This window comes from Maniola hyperantus, chromosome 24, assembly GCF_902806685.2.
Source record: "Maniola hyperantus chromosome 24, iAphHyp1.2, whole genome shotgun sequence".
NCBI classification, from domain to species: Eukaryota; Metazoa; Arthropoda; class Insecta; order Lepidoptera; family Nymphalidae; genus Maniola; species Maniola hyperantus.
Genome location: NC_048559.1, coordinates 8019335 through 8028309, shown reverse-complemented (window position 1 = coordinate 8028309; position 8975 = coordinate 8019335). Strand labels below are relative to the sequence as shown.

At 36.0% G+C, this 8975-nt stretch overlaps 1 long non-coding RNA gene across 1 annotated transcript; it reads left to right on the top strand.

Moving 5' to 3' along the window:
- The first annotated feature begins 461 nt into the window (after window positions 1–461).
- On the top strand, window positions 462–3523 carry LOC138404026 (uncharacterized). Its single transcript, XR_011238125.1, has 3 exons — window positions 462–1304; window positions 1761–1911; window positions 2009–3523. It is a non-coding gene; the product is annotated as an uncharacterized lncRNA (long non-coding RNA).
- Window positions 3524–8975: the final 5452 nt, after the last annotated feature.

Genomic DNA, 8975 nt, shown 5'->3' with positions numbered 1-8975 from the left:
CATGACTCCGCTCTAACCTCCTTAATAGGAGGCCATGTCATACATAACCATTAAGGCTATTACTACTTTTTTCATGCTTTATCCCTCTATATGTCCCTATAGATAAATATACCTAGTCCTCACGCGCCATTTTAACTTTATGTGTCAACTGTCATGTCAAAAGTAAAGCCTCAATAGCTCAACCGGTATAGGAGTGGACTGAAAACCGAAAGGTCGACGGTTCAAACCCCGCCCGTTGCACTATTGTCGTACCTACTCCTAGCACAAGCCTGACGCTTAATTGGAGAGGAAAGGGGAATATTAGTCATTTAATATGGCTAATATTCTTTAAAAAAAAAAAAAAAAACTATGATTTTAGTCCTTACTAGCTTATGCTCGCGACTTAAATCCTTTCTTAGCGGATGCCTACGTCATAATAGCTATCTACATGGCAAATTTCAGCCCAATCCGTCCAGTAGTTCACTGAAAAAAAGAATCAACCAAACTAGTTTTGTTACTTAAATTTTAAACAAACTTTAGTCGTTAATAAATAAACTTTGACTATTTATTACATAACTAGTTTAGTGTGTGTTCTCAAAGGCAGTTGGGTTAATGTAGTAGGTTAATAAGTTACAAAACGTTTGGTTACTAGTAACTGAAACAACGTAAACCAATTAGTTTTTCTATAGCAACAAAACCGATGTCTAATACATAACATAACTATTTGCTTATTATTTATTTAATATTTGATCATATTTTACAAAACGTGTACATTTAGTGAATTACCAAACTTTTGTAGACATTAAAAAACTTAATAAATTTGATAATAACATGTTACTTTATTTATTATCTACAAAGGTTTTATAGGTGATACCCTATTTATTTTACTGATAACAACCGTACTAAATGCTGTATTAATATAGTCAAACTTTAATTACAAATAATCTAACAATTTCAAAAATAACAATCAAACTTTCTTTGATATTTTAGCCTGTACGTTGTCCTGTTTCAATTTTATTCAGTGATCAGTGAGTGTGTTTATTTGGAGTCAGCAAAAGGAGTGCCTCGTAATTAGTGTTTACACTATTGTTTCTACGGTGCGGTACGGTTTCTACAACAGGTGCCTAATGGTTTTCGTAAAAAAGTTGTACCGTACAGCGCCTGGCCGAATATTTAAGAACATGAGCGACTTCGCGGAGGCGGCAGTGTCTGACGAAGGCACAAAGCTGGCTGAGCCTGACAATATCAATCTTCTATGATATTATCATAGAAGATTATTTAAAGTCGTGGGGCCTCGAGATGTACCTACATTCCGAAATTTAAAGGTATGTACCCTGGTAGTAAGTATATTCACAGTAGGTAATAGGTAGTTGTATGGTGGTTGCATCATGCTTTTTTCTGCCCATACAAAAATTTAACTTAAAATAGTCCCGTCGTCGTGGGCTGCCTCTTTATCGACACCCTGATCCTGATTGTTGGAATATCTAGATCTAGACCTTCAAAGTAGGTGCATAAATTATAGTAGGGTATAATAAAGGACGGTTTATAAACTGTCTGTGTGCCAAATTTCATGGAAATTTTAGTGTACCTAGGCGTGATAGTGGAATGTGGAACTAACAAATATCCATACTTTCGCATTTTTAATACAAGTGATATTATATTTGTCCCGCCCGTTTTAAATGGTTTGATATGTACAGTGTTGCGTGTTTTTTTATGTAGGTACTTAGTGTGTATCAGCATTTAATCATTATTTCTGAATTATGTTTACAATTATATTCTAGAACATGGCATTGACTTTGAAACATTGTTAATGTTGGCCGAGGACAACAAAGGAACTGGTACCTATGATTGGACACAGCGAAACTGATAAAACAACTATCCACAGTTAAAAATATGCTAACAGATGCTTTTCCGTCAGACCAGCAAAGTGATGTAAGTACAATCTTCTTAGCATGTGCGAGTGTAGATTTAGCTCTCTGGCGTAGTCGTCCTTCTCTAAATAAATTAATTCTTTGTTTAATTTTTTCAGTGTCCTGTCCTGTGGATGAAAATATAGAAAAAGCAACTACAACAAAACGATACTTCAGATGATTTGGAGCTCCAGAAACAGAACAGATACAGAATGTGTATGTATAAATAAGTTTTACAGGTAGGTAGGTACTTTAGTAAGGTTGAATTTTTATTTGTTTAATGCCAATTTAATGAAAACATATTTAATGAATAATGCATAATATTATATAATTGCTGTCAAATTACAAGTGAAGATACCTTCCTACTTAAAAAAAGCTTGTGTAATTTCATTTATGATGATTAAAAATATTTTTGTTAATGATAGAGTTATTTTTGAATGTAAACAAATGACATCATAATATTATTAAATTTTTGTAGACTTGTTTTTATGACTGTAACTCAAATAACTGATTAATAATTAAGGTAAAATGCTATTTCGAAGCTATGTTATAAATTATACTGAAGCGGGTCAAACCATCCTCCTGGATAAAAAATAGATATTTCATACAAGAAGCCACTGCTCATTGGAAAACGTATGAAACAGCCCTTTTTAATTCTGGAAAATCGTCTCATAGTAAAAGCTATGTTTATGTTTCATCTGTAAGTTTTATAGGTTTGTATTTTTAATTTTGATATTGAGATTGTCAATTTTGATTAAGTATACTCGTACCTACCTATGTATGTGAGACGAAAAATAAATAAGTAGAAAGTAATGTATAATTTTATTTCAAATCAGTAACTTTAGCCAATATTAATTAACCAAACTGTTTAGTTATAACTTATTACTAATAAGTAACAAACCTAGTAGAGTAATGGTACGGTTCATGAAATCTAGCTTGTAATAGTATCTTTATTCTTATTTTTTTGTAACAGATGTAGTTTGTTACTGAAATGTAAATGTACCGATGGGTTTGTTGGTTTTTGAACAAACAGACACAATATTGGTATAGGTTTACATTTTAGCTTGCAAATTACATCTACTGCAAAAAAATAAGTATGTAAATACTATAAGCTAGATTTCATTAACCATAATACCATTACTCAACTAGGTTTCTTATTTATAACTGAACAGTTCCCTACCATTACTCAACTAATTTAGTTACATATTACTAAACAGTTTGGTAACTACTAACACACCAAGATATCTTAATAACAATCACACTGTTCACATATCAGTAACAATAAAAAATAGTAATCCGTTGACAAAGTGTTTTGTAACCAAATGCACACCATTAGGCTACCAGTAGGTAAACAGTTTGTTAAATTGATACATAACATTTAACACATTAACAACATATCGACTTGTTAATAACAAACGCACAGTAAAGGTACCAGTAGGGCGCAGGTTGCTTAAAAGATACAAAATCGAAAAGTACTTAACAAGAAGATGGAGTGTTATGCGTTCATAAACTGGTTGCTTAAAAACAGTAAAACCGTTCAATTAACTTCAACAAAATAACTTTAGCGACTAGTACCTCAACTCAAATAGCAAAATTCAGTTTTGTAGCTAGTAAAACATAGTTTGCAAGTCACTTTTTTTGTGTAAACAGTAACCAAAGTTTTTGTAACTGTATACAAAACATTTCTTTCAGTGTTTGCGCTGTGCGTTGATAGATCAGTCAGCCAGTCAGTCAGTCAGTCACCTTTTCCTTTTATATGTATATTTTTATTATTAGATTTCAAAGGTGAATTGTACTTTTGACACGTAGGGCGATTGTCTAAAACCTGCATCAATCATTATTACAATCTCAATTGTTCTGATTGGCTGAATTTGTGCGATTCTTGTTGCAACAATGCATTGTGGCCAATAGTGAGCGAGCATTAACCAATCAGAGATGATTGCGATCGTGACATTGTAGCTGTCAAACAACCGCGGTAGGGCCCATGGCAGTTGACACATAGAGTTAAAATGGCGCGTGAGAACTCATTTTGTAAGGACTATAGACATAATATATCACTAATAGGTTAGCCTTCAAGCCGTTGTCTTTGTTGTCAAAGATGAAGAGACAAAGAGGCGACACCTGGCGTTCGTTATTGGCAACGCATCGCTAATTGCCGTATGCTAATGCTTTAACACGTCCTTAACAAAGATTACAGATGAACTCACGGGTTTTAATACTGGTTTCTCTTAGAAGCAACCATTGACTTATATATTACTTCGTATAGACAGGGCCATTGAACAATTACAATGGCACCGACTCATTGGTGCTTTAACAGCAATGCAATCTCAGTGACGTCTGGATTTCAAACGGGTCGTTCATTAGTATCTAAGAGGTGGCGCTGATTTATTTGGTTCCAAAACCGTGAAAATTTTTGTTCGCTTGGGCATACCTTGTCATTTATATCGATGGAAGCAACCTGTTTTAATATTCCGTCACGATTTTCCAACATGATGTTTGAGTTTGTAAGTAAAATACCTTATACCAAGTAAATATCTATTTATTTATTTTAGTTACATAAAACGTCATCCCAACCCATCACCGACCCACTAGCACGGGTCTCCTTTCAGAATACGAGAGAGATAGAGTTCAGAGACCGACTACCAGACCGGCACAGGTTTAGGTAGGTACACCCACACGTCAATTGCCAAGTCGGGATTTTGGAACGTTTTGAGTGAAAAAAGTGGGATTCTTTCGTCGAAAGCGGGACATGTTAAAAAACCGGCCAAGTGCGAGTCAGGCTCGCGCAATGAGGGTTCCGTACTACAGTCGTATTTTTTCGACATTTTGCATTTTCATGCAATAAATGAAAATTGAAATTGAAATTGAAATTGAAAATAGTACTCCTTCCTAAAGATATGTCAAAGACAATAAGACATCTTACAGATTTTTTTTCTTGTCGGGCTTGTCTGTGCCACCCGCTCACGTTTCCTCGGCACGCTGCACGCACGGTCGAGTTATCCCCGAAAGGCGGGACTGAGCCTGTCCCGCGCGGGACATTTGATTTTGACTTGAAAAATCGGGACGTCCCGCCAAAATCGGGACGTCTGGCAACGCTGACCCACAGGGTACACCCAATTCCTTGGCCGGGACAAGGTGAGCACTGAGCGTAATGTCTCCTATGTAGATATTTATGGATTTTAGTTAAATTAATATCCATTTATCCACCCATAAATAATATAATTGCGAAAGTGCATCTATCTGCCAGCTTTTCACGGCCCATCCGTTTAACCGATTTTGACGTTTGGTAAAGAGATACTTAGTTTGCATCCCGTGGAAGGTCGTAAGCTACTTTTTGTGGCGGAAAACCAAAGAGTTCCCACGGGAATTTTTAAAAACCTGAATTGATATAAGTTGACTAGTTACTTTATATTGCGTTTTGGAGACGGATTGATCCTACAAGGACCGTTTTTTAATTCACGTACGCAACCCTAAAAAGTATAATTAATATCTTAGATCCTAAGCAACAAAAAGGCACTATTAGATTTCTAATAGATAAATCAATATTTACATAAAGATTCACTGATGATCGAATCGCTGTGGGTGTTGTTAATTAATACATAGGTACGTAAAAACCGGCCAAGTGCGAGTCAGGCTCGCGAAACGAGTGTTCCGTACTACAGTCGCATTTTTTCGACATTTTGCACGATGATGCATAAAAATAAATAAAAATCTGTTTTAGAATTTACAGGTGAAGACCTTTCATATTATGATACCCCACTTGATATAGTTATTTATTTTATTAGACCACAATTTAATTTTTTTTGTGAAATGTAACCACAAATTCACGGATTTCAGATTTTTCCCCGAATATCAGCTATAAGACCTACATACCTGCCAAATTTAATGATTCTAGGTCAACAGGAAGTACCCTGTAGGTTTCTTGACAGACCGACAGACAGACAGACAGACAGACAACAAAGTGATCCTATAAGGGTTCCGTTTTTCCTTTTGAGGTACGGAACCCTAAAAATGACATAATGTGAGCAAATATACCTTCAAGCTCTTAATTGAAGAATACATAGATAACATTTATTAGTAGCTTCATAGTAATTGAACAAAATAATCACTATTCATATTATAAATGCGAAAGTGTTTGTTGTTGGTTTGTCCTTCAATCATGTTCGTCTCAAAATCCGTTTTCAAATCAAATCAAATGGTTTATTCAAAATAGGTAAAATAGTTAATAAATATACACTTTTTGACAGTCGGTTGATGCATTTGTAAGATAGTGGTGATAATTATTACGCGAACTTAAAACTAAAGCTACGAGGGTTCCAAACGCGCCCAGGTCTGAGAAGAGCCCACAACAAACTCGGCTGGGTATTCCAGCCGTTAAAAAGTTATATCTACTTATTATAATTAATCACCATCGTCACCAGCCCACTACTAAACACAGGTCTCCCCTCCGAATGAGACGGGTTTAGGTCATAGTTCACCACGCTGCCAAGTGCGGATTGGCAGACTTTTGGCATTTTAAAGTGGTGGATTTGCATTATATTATTTTGTACCTATTTATAATATTAAGTATGGATTAGATATTTTACGTAAAGCCAAGCTTATAGAAGCAAACTATAAGTAATTAAAAAATTAAAATAGGTACCTAGGCATTTAGTGCCGGCGCGCGATGACTCAGATTGCTTTAATTAACCTATCTCCAGCAATCTCATACTCGCCCCTTAACGATATATTAATTCTATCCTACACTAGTTGATAACCGCGACATCGCTTATTACCTAAGCTATCTTTTATAGAAAAGTAGATGATGCCCGCAGCTTCGTCTAGGTTTTTAAAAAGACCGGCCAAGTGCGGAGTCAGCCTCGCGACCACAGACGTTGCTTACTACTCGGTGCTCGGGACCCTTATAGGATAGGACCATTAACGGAACCCTTATAAGATCACTTTGTTGTCTGTCTGTCTGTCGGTCTGTCAAGAAACCTACAGGGTACTTCCCGGTGACCTAGAATCATGTTTGGCTGGTAGGTAGGTCTTATAGCAGACATTCGGGGAAAAATCTGAAATCCGTGAATTTGTGGTTACATCACACAAAAAGAATTAAATTATAGTCTTGAATTAATTATTTTCAATTTTCGAAATAAGATAACTATATCAAGTGGGGTATCATAATATGAAAATTGAAAGGTCTTCAAATTCTAAAAGAGATTTTTATTTATTTTCATGCATCATCGTGCAAAATGTCGAAAAAATACGACTTTAGCGGAAACCTCGTTGCGCGAGCCTGACTCGCACGTGGTCGGGTTTTTCCTTTTGAGGTACGTACCCTAAAAATCCCGTGGGAACTCTTTGATTTTCCGGGCTACCCCCTTCCTTCCCCGGAAGGATCCGGGGATTCTTCCCCGGGATGTAAGCTAACTGTGTACACACAGACAGGTTGGTGTTCCGGTAGTAGTAATCTACCGGTACTAAATAAATCAATTTCGTGTTTCATACTTATAATACGTCCGAGTCAAATTTTTCTCAGCAAAAACAACGCAAAGGCATATCACCATACAGATCTGATAGCCAGAGAATAATCTACATACAAACGCACTCTCCTATTTAATATATGCTTTATAAATAGGGTTCCCTCGGCAGATGTTAGCTACTCGTTAGCGAACATGCTGCGTTCTGCCTACATCTTAATTAAAGACGACGCGAGGTGGGACCGAGCGAAAGTTTTGTCGATAATTGAATGGGCAAATAAAGGCTGGGATTTCTAAAAGTAAATGTGGTTGTGATGTGTTACATGTGTTCTGTTGTTAGAACTTATTTAGATTTGTTTATAATATTCATTTATAACTATGTACTATGTAACTATGAGGTTTACACCCCTCTCAGGCCATACAGGGAAATTTGTATAGAACCTGCTACTGCATTCAAAAAAAAGCTCTTATCATTTTACGGTGGGTTCATCTCCTAAGTAACTTAGTTATTTGTTTAGTTAAGTAGTTAGTTAAGTTCTTTTTATTTGTCTAGATATTTTGCAAATGCTGTGTACACATTTTATAGATACATTTATCAGCCTGTGTTTGTTTATAAGTGTCGTAGTTTGTGTTAAATTAATGTATTGTGTGTGTTCCTAATAAATAAAATAAAAATAAAATAAATAACCTGGATATTGGGACCTATTTAGAAATGCGGTTTTTTTAACAGATTTTTGGATAAATGGAATATGCTTTAGGACTAGTCAGCCGGACTAAGAATAGGTATCCCGTGGGATAATCCAGGTCTAGAGGAAATATCTAAAAAAAAATTAGACACAAGCACACATAGTTAAATTTACTTTTGCAAGCGTAGTGATTGTGATTTCTAATAAGTTTTTTTAGAAAAAATAGCTAGTAACAGAAAATAGTAAATCAGCGACCAGCTAACACATAAGCGTGAGCGGAGCGAGCGCGAAATCTTTTCCTTTATTTTATAAAACTATGTTTAAAAGGGCGATGTATATACCTACTCAATATTGAAAGCAGTCAGGAAAAACTGTTGTGAAACGCGCGTACGACTAGGCCGGACTCACTGTGTCACGTGACCCGAGAATTTATACCTCCGGCACCTTTTAACGGTACTTTATACTATAGAAAAAGAGGCGTTTATTAAATTTTAAGCCGCAGCGTTATGTGCACTAAAATGAACTTTACTGCTTGGTCACTATTTACTTAAACGTCTTTGCGGAGCGAGCCTTCTGTATTCTGTGATTCGACGCGACTAGGGTATCTGGTTATTCTGGTCACAACTATCTTCCCGGCGTTCAGTCGTATAGGGTAGTATATTGATGAGCAATTAAGCGCTGTGTTCGAGCAATCTCGGCGAGCAGAGAGATAAGAGCATTTGTTGGTGTCTTCGGGACAACTTTATGCTAATTCCGACTTTTGCCCGATCAATAGACGGTGGTCTTCGAAAGGTGGACTATAAAGGATTGCTTAATTAGCGTTTGGTTGGGAATTGCTGTCATTTATTATGCTTTAGTTTTTAGTTTTTGCCTTTAAGTTTCAATACTTGCTATTTTTTCAGGGATGTGATGACGCTTCATAATTAGTCGATCAATCA